Raw genomic sequence first — 10,627 nt, 5'->3', positions numbered from 1 at the left:
TAATTAGAGAAGGGAAAGCTGCTGCAGACTCTCATGGGGAAAGCTTAGTTGGGCTCTTGTAGGCTTCTTAGCTTGCTCCTTGCTGATTCTTATTGCTAAAAAAGCACCCCTCAACAGCTCTTTTGAGAGTTAATCTTGTTCTTGTGATCCTACATTTTGTGTGTGTGTGTGTGTCCCACTGACACTTGTGTTGCATAGACAGCCTTGGTAATTCCTATTGTGTGTGCCACTGCCAGGCCCAGCACATTCAGTGCCTACCTGTGTGTGTGACAGGTGCACATTGTAATACCCATCACTGTATATACCTACCTGTTGTTCACAGTTCACACTCCCTGATTGATGTATACACATGCAAGATGTTTTAAAGCACTGGGCTTGAAAACCGCCACGGCCTGCACTCTGGCCATGGTGCGCACCAGTCCAGCACGGCCGTCACTAGACAAACAGCTGTTTGCGGTGCATTACACAGTGAGTTTGGTGTGTCAGAGTGAAGCAGTACTCTAATTACACTGCCTGATTGATGTATACACATGCAAGATGTTTTAAAGCACTTTAGGCCTCCAATTTAGCATGCAATGTGATTTCTGCCCTTAAAACGCTGCTTTGCGTCAAATCCAGATTTTTCCCCGGGACTTTCGGCGTCTATCCCACTCATCCATGCAAAAACGCAGATATTAGACCGCTTGAAAACATCTTTTTCATCACTTTTGTGGCCAACATAAGTGTTTCTAGTTTAGTTTTGGGCGAACAGTGTTCGCCACTGTTCGGGTTCTGCAGAACATCACCCTGTTCGGGTGATGTTCGAGTTCGACCGAACACCTGATGGTGTTCGGCCAAACCGTTCGGCCATATGGCCGAACTAAGAGCGCATGGCCGAACGTTCGGCTAGCGCTGTGATTGGCCGAACGGGTCACGTGGTTCGGACCCGAACGCGCTCTGATTGGCCGAACGGGTCACGTGGTTCGGGTAAATAAATACCCGATCCACGTCATTTCTCCGCCATTTGTCTGTGGGTTTAGCTTTGGGTAGGCAGGCAGGGTAGTTCTCTCTCCAGCCAGGCTAGCCAGGGTCCCCCCAGTCATTGTGTCGCTGCTGGGAACAGTAGTACACCGCTCACCCACACTATATAGCATTGTGTTTACTGCCACTCTGTGTACACCGCTCACCCACCACTGTATAGCATTGTGTTTACTGCCACTCTGTGTCTCTGCTGGGAACAGTAGTACACCGCTCACCCGCCACTGTATAGCATTGTGCTCTGTGTCGCTGCTGGGAATAGTAGTACGGCGGTGCGGGGAGCGTCTGACGTCACAGGAAGCAGGAAGTAGAACGAGCAGTGGCCGGGCACATCTGAGTTCGCAGTGAGGCCAACTCTATGGAAAGCGCGACGCCGTGACTAAGGGTGCATCACTGGGACAGGAGCCTGACCTACCTTACATGCCTAGAACCTAATGAGGATTACGTGAGTGCGCACTATAGCGCAGGAATTTCTCTTTTTTAAAGGATTTTATGCTATGTGTTTTTCATTGTTTTATTGAGGAAATTGGATTAAATTACCTGTTTGAAAATTGAAAACGCTTGATCGCAGTGGAATATCTTACACGCTAGACCCACCTGGTTTGTGAGGTGGCATATATCTGGTGAGCTCATATCTTGCTTTGAGATTGGTGGAATTTATGCACTGGAGCACGAGTGAACACAAGATTGGCACTTGATGGGTGTTATATAAAGGAACAGTTGATAATTAACAGTAATGCACTATGTCTAGATGTATTCATCTTTTCTAGGTATAAGGACTCAAGAAGAGGAGCGCTGTCATACAATAACATTTATAATAGTAGTACACCGCTCACCCACCACTGTACAATCAATTTTCTCAAAAACTATAAGCTCTTTTTTAAATATTTTTTTTCCTCTTGTACCCACTCCCAAGGTGCACATACCCTGCAAATTTGGGGTATGTAGCATGTAAGGAAGCTTTACAAAGCACGAAAGTTCGGGTCCCCATTGACTTCCATTATGTTCGGAGTTCGGCGCGAACACCCGAACATCGCGGCCATGTTCGGCGAACGTTCGCGAACCCGAACATCCAGGTGTTCGCCCAACACTATTCTAGTTTTCAAAGTTCACCTCCCCATTGAAGTCTATTGCGGTTTGCGAAAGTTCGCGCGAATCAAACTTTCGCGGAAGTTGGCGTTCGCGGTTTGCGAACCGAAAATCGGAGGTTCGGGCCATCTCTAAATTTGATCGAAATGCAGCTAAATAAACCTCAGACAGCAGTGACAACAACCTAAAAGTGGACAATGAAAACATATATACAATTGGGCAGCATTCCTCCACTACTGTAGCCTGGATATACAGTTGAATAAGCCTGTTACAGCAATGACACTGTGATAGTGGGTATTAAAACATACACAAAATTTGGTAGCATTCTCTCCCTGACTGCGATTATGGTCACACCACCCAGCAAAGATAACATGCCAATGGATGTTAACAAAAGTCTATTAAAAAGATAGCAATTCACACTGCTGTTATATTGTCCTTCCTGCTGTAATATCGTCCTTCCTGCTGTAATAGTCTGTAAACAAAGCCATGAAGTTGGATTCTCCCACCCGCAGCAATAACACAGTGCCCTCCCTGTTGTTTCTCATTGGCTGGTAGCTGCAAGGCTTGTTGCGTTCTGAGTTTCTCTACTGACTTTAGCACAGTGAATATTGCAAAGGTTCAGCTCTAGCTTTGTGAAGCATTACAGACACTTCTGAAGTGAAGCTAGAGAAAAAGTTGGTTGTTGCAAGACCATTCCAGACCATTATTTTATATCTTCTTGTGGAGGTGAAAGGCAGTGTATCTCATAACACTTTTTTAGGCTGCTATGATATTTACAGCAGACAGATGTTCACTACTTTTAAAAGTGCAACATTTTCTTGGGCCAACAATGTCCCAGGCATTGCTGCTTTGTGAAAGCTAAGTACTGTACCTCTAGTGCAGGGATCCCCAAACATTTTGGGTCGAGGGCTGGGTCAAGATACTTCAGACTGCTGGGGGGCCGGAGTATACATAAAATGACATAGAAGTATTTGCGGGCCAGACAGTGAAGCATACCCTGGTGAGAACCTGCAGTTCAATTGGACAACAGTGTCACCTGATGTGGAATTTGATAGGAAACCAGTGAATTACTGCTTTCTGGCTTCTTTCATTATGTGGACAACCAATATTTAAAGATGTAGCTTTTTATGTGTGGGGGGCCGGTAAAAAAGCCTCAGGGGGCCACATTCGTCCCGTGGGCCTTAGTTTGAGGACCAGTGCTCTAGTGAACTGTACAGTTTTATCTTAAAATAAGAGCACTTGAGCCTTGATTTGCCATCAGTGTATCACTGACCTTGGAGATCATCTGAGATCTTTCACAACTGGCTATTGCCCCATTCACAAAGACAATGTTCTTATTGCGAGGTGTCCCTGCCACATAAAATACATTGACCATGTTGCACCTCTTGCCTCGGTCCCATAAGAGCCAGGTGAAAGCTGTAAACATTTGCAACTAAAAGCACCCAACGCTTCTTCATAATGATTTTTATTAAAAAACATATTTTTTAACATCCCCTTGTGTCATATTCATTTTATTAATACTGTTTACTTTTACGGCAAAAGTTCTACTGTTATATAGTGATTACATTTCTAAGAATACTTATCTACAAGATTTTTACAACTGTAATTAATTATTAAGATGGTTAATAACAAACATGATTATTTATGCTCTTCTGGAAAACAAAAGGCTACTTTTAGTACATGTTAAACAATTTCTTTTCTTTTTTTTTTTTAAAGAAATAAATATATAAACTCCTGAAGGCTGCACCTCCCACTCATTGTTTTCTTGTGATTGCTGAGCACGCTCTACAAAACTATATGTATTTTTTTTACATAGTACGGAGAAATGGCAGCACATTCAAAACCAGTCTGCATCTGAATGACTGACAGAGGAACTCCAGTGAAAATAATGTAATAAAAAAGTGATTCATTTTTACAATAATTATGTATAAATGATTTAGTCAGTGTTTGCCCATTGTAAAATCTTTCCTCTCCCTGATTTACATTCTGACATTTATCACATGGTGACATTTTACTGCTGGCAGGTGATGTCAGCGGAAGTAGCTGCTACTTGCTTTTTAGGCAGTTGGAAATAGCTGTAAACAGCTATTTCCCACAATGCAACGAGGTTCACAGACAGGAAACTGCCATGACCATGGTCCTCACAGTTTCCTGTGGGAGGGGTTTCACCACAATATCAGTCATACAGAGCCCCCTGATGACCCGTTTGTGAAAAGCAATATATTTCTCATGGAAAAGGGGGTATCAGCTACTGATTGGGATGAAATTTCATTCTTGGTCACGGTTTCTCTTTAATAGCAAGAAGGTGTGCAGAGGCACCCAATTGCATCTGAAGCAGGTACTACAATTTACTCTAATGGAGGACGTTAGCTTCCAAAACAGTTTGCATGCAAAACATTTCATACTGGACCATTCCTCCGTAGTGAGGTCATCCTATTAGAAGGGACCCTAACCTCTATTTTTTTGGTGGTTAAAAATGCCAAATGATCACATACTAATCATATACATATGCACATGCACTCATAAAGGGCTGGAAATGAGCTTGCTTCTCCACTGCATATTTGTTATATCTAAATTAAGTAAAACCTGAATTATACACAATATTGCTCATGCATAAACATTTTATTTTAATAAAAAATAAACAATCCTAACATTTGTAGTGTAGACATCATAGAAATGGATTTTAGGAGACTTGCTTTCATCTTCATTTGGCAGGAATGAGGACTGAATTGATTTGATGAAGGTGGCGAGCACCTGAAAGTTAATATGACCATTTTTGTTAGGGCAAATACAAAAAAAATTACATACAAGACACAAGCTTTTTTTGATGCCAAAACTGTGCCAACACAGGTACAATCATTTTCCTTACATAATATGTTAAAGGGAAGGTCCAAGCAAAATTAAAAAAATTAGTTTCACTTACCTGGGGCTTCTACCAGCTCCATGCAGCCATCCTGCGCCCTCGTAGTCACTCACTGCTGCTCCAGTCCCCCGCTGGCAGCATGCCGACCTCGGAGGTCGGGGGGCCGCATTGCGTACATTTTTACGCATTCCTGCTAATGCCAGGAACATTAACACATAAATTTTTACGCGTTACTGGTTCAATGCCTACATTTTTACCGGTAACGCGTAAAAATGTATGTGTTAATGTTCCTGCATTATCGGGAATGCGTAAAAATTGATGCAATGCGGCCCCCCGACCTCCGAGGTCGGCATGCTGCCAGCGGGGGACTGGAGCAGCAGTGAGTGACTATGAGGGCACAGGATGGCTGCATGGGGCTGGTAGAAGCCTCAGGTAAGTGAAACTAATTTTTTTTTATTTTGCTTGGACCTTCCCTTTAAATAATCTAGAAATAAAAATACATTATTTTATAAAAAGCAAAACAAGAAAAACACCAGAAACCTCTTTATAACCCATTAGCAGCTTCAACAGAATTTCTCATTTGAGATAGTGCACTGCTTTTGTACTCAGAACTTATTGTGCTTTAAATTCTTGGAATGCTTTGATGTCTCTTTGCTCACAGAGGATATTGAATCTGAAAGCAGAAGTCCTCTTTTGTCTCACACTGTCCTCTAGTGGCAAGTGGTCATAAATACACATTACAGCAGTACTACTTAGTAGCAAGGAAATGTAACAAATAAGAAAAAAAAATGTGCTAAAATAACTTGGCCCGCAGCACTTATAAGCCTCTAAATACATTAGCTGCTAAAGGATTAACTTGTGAATTTTTTACTTTAATATAAACGCACAGTTAGAAGTAACATTTTATAAACTAAAACCAAGTCTGTGCACAGAAACAAAAATAAATTAAAGAAAAAAATAGTAAGCATGTCATTACACCCAGTGACGAAGTGGGAGCATGCCTGCATATCTCTATGAGTGCAACACTGTTAAGCTTACTGGTGTCCAGCTGTACTTAAAGCAATAATTAGTATTCTGTAGCCTCTTAGGTATGCATCTATTTATTTATTTATGTATTTATTGTATTTCTAAAGCGCCAACATGTTACGCATCGCTGGACATTAGTTAAGGTTACAGACAATATTTAGGGATGACATACAGCAATAAGACAATACAGGAATACATGCAAACCAGATCATGTAGCATAGTATGAGTACAAGGTAATGCTTAGTCACTGGTTGGGAGTATGAAGATTAGGCAAGTTGAGTTCACTCGGATCCATATGATGGGTGTACAGTGATGGAGGTGTGTGAACAGGTAGGAGACATAAGGAGGAGGACCCTGCCAAAGGCTTACAATCTAGAGGGAGAGGTAGGGATACAAAAGGTAGTGGACCAGATTGAAAAGGTGCATTTTGAGGGCCTTCTTGAAGATGTTGAAGGAGGGGGCAACCCTAATTGGGGGAGGTAGGGAGTTCCATAGTGTTAGAGCAGCTCTTGAGAAGTTCTGGAGGCATGCATGGGACTGGATGATGTGGAGGGCGGTCATGCAAGATTCATTGGAGGAGTGGAATGAGCGGCTAGATGTGTAAACTCTGAGTAAGATTGGAAATGTAGGTTGGGCAGGTTTTGTGGACAGATTTGTAGGCCAGACACAGAATCTTGAATCTGATTTTGAACTGGATAGGAAGCCAGTGGAGGGATTCACAGAGGGAAGCCGCTGTGGTGCAGCGATAGGAGAAGTGGATAATTCTGGCTGCTGCATTCATGATGGACTGCAACGGGGAAATTCGGGTCATAGGGAGACCAGACATCTATATTATTGGTTGTTAGTACACAACAACGAGTATGGTTAATTGTGATTAGTACAAAGGCCTTAAGTCAGTGTCAGGGCTAGGTTTAGGCCAGATTAGGCTAAAGTTATTTGTTTAGTTTAGGTCTAAAGGTGCCCATACACTCGTCAGATTGGCAGCAGATAGATAAGAAATGCATCTGATGGTCTATCTGATGCGTTTTTAGAACATTTTTTACCAGGATAGAATTCCAACAGATTTCAGTTTGAAATCTATTGAAATTCGATCTGATGGCATTTTTTTGCCATCAGATTTCCATTAAGGCCAATGCAAACTGATAAGCAATCTCTTCAGATCGACCTAAATTTTCCACCCTGCAAGTTCGATGGAAATCCATCGAAATCGATCGAAATCGGCCATCGATCGGTCGATTGGCCAACCGATTTGCAATCGATCAATCGATCGATCGATCGGGATCGATCGGTCGGCCAGAAAATCGGCTGAGTGTATGGGCTGCTTAAGTATTACTTCATGACTTGGGTCCATGATAGTTTGTTTTAGTTTTTAGTGAAAGGTAAAAGAGATAGCATCAGATGCTTGGCAGATAAAGAGCTAATATTCAATGCTAGGTTAAAGCCAGGGCAATCAGCCCCGGTAACTGGTTCAGTCGCGCCAGTCCGGGTCTTTTGCGCATATTGTGCAGGAGGTCCGTGCATGCATAGAAAACCAAGACTGACGTGACTGAACCAGTTACCGGGCTTAGTGCGGCTGAATGACAGACCACGGGAGGCCGCCGAGGGCCTCAGTTGTGCTTATGGGGCTGGAGGAAGCCCCAGGTAAGTATCTAATCTTTAGGTTAAGCCGTCTCTGGTACACTTTAAGTTTAATATTTAATAAAATCATAATATAAATACACCTAAAACAGACTATAATAATGAATATTCCACACTTACAACTTCAGTAGATTAAACCAGCATGAGAAAAACGTAACATACTGTAAGCTTTTGCAACTAGCAAATCAAATATATGCAGAACAGGGGGCTGATTTTGGACATAAAAATTAACTATTATGTAGCTAGTGATCTAGAAAGACCCATTGCAAGTTATCATTTCTACTGTGAAGTCTCTATATTTAGCTGGCTCGGGGTGTCCTGTATCAGTGGCCATACTTTTCCTGAGTCAGACTAAACTGTTCCTTCTTGGACTGACAAGCTTGTTATCAATACTGTACACTTGCTCATTGCTTCCTTCCTACTTGTGAATACTAGTTCCATTCATGCTGATTACAAATGCACATTTCCTTAAAGCATACTAGTAATTGTCATTATTTGTAGTACTAGCGGTTCTAGAGGTAATATTGTAACAATGCATATGCACATTAACATAAAGCTAGCAATGGAATAATCCCAATAATTAGAATTCCCACTCTGAAGACTTAATAATTCAACTACATTATATTATAACAGTCTATGGATTGACAGAGCCATTCTCATATTCAGCAGAAATTAAAAAGAAGCATAGCTTTCTCTGTTGTATTGATAATGTCACCAAATGGATTGTTGCACATCCTTTCTTGCCAAGCTTGAGTAAATATACTCATCAGCCTATTGATATTTGTGCATGTATGTGTGTCACACAGCTGTCCCCAGTACAGCGCTGCTGCTGATCGCAGCGCTGTACTACCCTACAGACGGCGGTTTCCCCATCTAACACTCTCCCGAGCGGCGACTACCGCTCGGAGACTGAAGGCGGGGCGGTGCTCCGCCCCCGAGCAGGAGATGCGCACGCAGCCTGCGAGCGATCTCCTGCAAATTGCAGCCCCAGGACTTGACGCCAATTGACGTTAGGCGGTCCTGTAGTAAAAGTAGTAGAACTCATAATTATGATCCTTAATTTTCTGAAAATGTGAAATGTTCATTGAAGTCAATACCGTTGACTTTATCTGTTAACAGACCAATGGGAATCCTCCCTGGGTATTATCAATAAGGGTATTCTTATCAATGAGGGTCACACTGTAGTCACTTCCTGTCTGAGTCAGGACTGAGTCAGCCACTTACATACCTGATATTTAACTCTTTCAGGCACAAAAAAAGGAACACAGCATAGTTATTTGTGTGCTAGGCACTGTACATACACATGTCTATCTCACCATGTCACATGTCACTATGGGTATCCTTTAATGAAAACTGCTGGATATTGGATGCCTCAGTAACAAGCAAATGCACTAACTGGGAAAGAAGTAGGATAGGAATGGTTTAGTATTCTAGAGAAGCGTTCTTATCAAGTGCTTTCAATTGCCTCATTTATTGTAGGCAGTTAATAGGTTAATGAGCTAACAAATTGGTTCAAGATATTGTTATTTAGTTAACAGCTTCTCATGTAAGAGGGGATGTTTTTAATGAACTTGGTAACCAAAGTGCAAATGACTCAATATTTCCCGGCTACACCACTCATAAAAAAAAGTTAGTAGAACGAAAACAAAATAATGAAAGAAACAAACAGAAAACATTTAAAAACTATTTAGCTGAGTATAGTGATGTGACGTGAAATTCAATAAGGCAGGTTTATTTTTCACCTTACAATGAGCAGGATATCCTGTGAAGTCTAACCAGAATTTAAAAAAAGGCTGATTGACACCTGTCAGCTTGATTAATTAATTAGCTTTCAGAAAGTGTGTCTAAATAATGACAAAGTTTCCAATAACTGCTTACAAGAGTTACAGTGACCTTTTCTATAGGTTTTCCACAATACATTGGTACTTTGAATAAAAATCATTAAGACTTTTACATCCACCTTTTGGATATCCATATTTATTCAACTTGAGAGAATAAATACATCAGTACATATCAGCATAATTATATGGGCTCAAAGAATGAGGTCCGCTGACTACCTGAATATATTGAATGACCATTAGTGAATTTCTTCCTCCTTGCTGGTGCAGGCATATTCCAAGATGATAATGCTAGGCTCAAATTGTGAAAGAGGTTTAGAGAGCATGAGAGCTCACTTTTCACGCATAGATCGGTCACCACAAAGTCCAGACCTTAACCCTACTGAGAATCTTTAGGATGTGCTGGAGAATTTGCGCAGCAGTCAGACTCTCCCATTGGGCTTGTTTCACTAAGACAAATAGCATGCCTTATCAAAGTTAGCACGCCTTATCAGAGATGGTGTCCAAAGCCCTGCACTGGAGACTATTTGTGTCTCCAGTACAGGGCTTCAGGTGCCATCTTCTCATAGCTTGTGTCAGTGTGGGAGTTTCGTAGCCGCTAGCTACAGGAAGATAATCGGGGGAGCTGCGCACCAGGAGAGGAGTCTTCTGCAGGTGAGTAAATGCTTTTTTTTACAGGTGCACATTATTTTCTGGTGAAACACCGCCCACTGCCCAAATGAGTTTCATTCAGATTTCATCCTCTAATTACTGCACCTGAGCGGGTGTCTGTGGGTGGGTTAAACTTACCCAGCAGCCCTCTTTTTTAACCCGTCCCACGCTGCGTTCCAAGCCACGTCACGTGACTAGTACTCTTCCTCCTTTAACCCGGAAGGCTTGGAACGCAGCGTGGGACGTGCCATGGGACGGGTTAAAGAAGAAGGCTGCTGGGTAAGTTTAACCCCCCCCCCCACCCCCGCACACACTCGCTCAGGTGCTGTAATAAGATGAAATCCGAATGGAACTCATTCAGATTTCAAACAAATTTTATCCGGAGCTCATCCCTGATTACAATGATTTTCTGGTGAAACATTGTTGCATTACGATTATCTTCTGGTGAGACATTGCTGCATTACGATTATCTTCTGGTGAGACATTGCTGCATTATGAATACTTT

Source organism: Hyperolius riggenbachi, chromosome 5 (genome assembly GCF_040937935.1).
Source record: "Hyperolius riggenbachi isolate aHypRig1 chromosome 5, aHypRig1.pri, whole genome shotgun sequence".
Classification (NCBI taxonomy): Eukaryota; Metazoa; Chordata; class Amphibia; order Anura; family Hyperoliidae; genus Hyperolius; species Hyperolius riggenbachi.
This window is presented reverse-complemented; position numbering follows the sequence as displayed.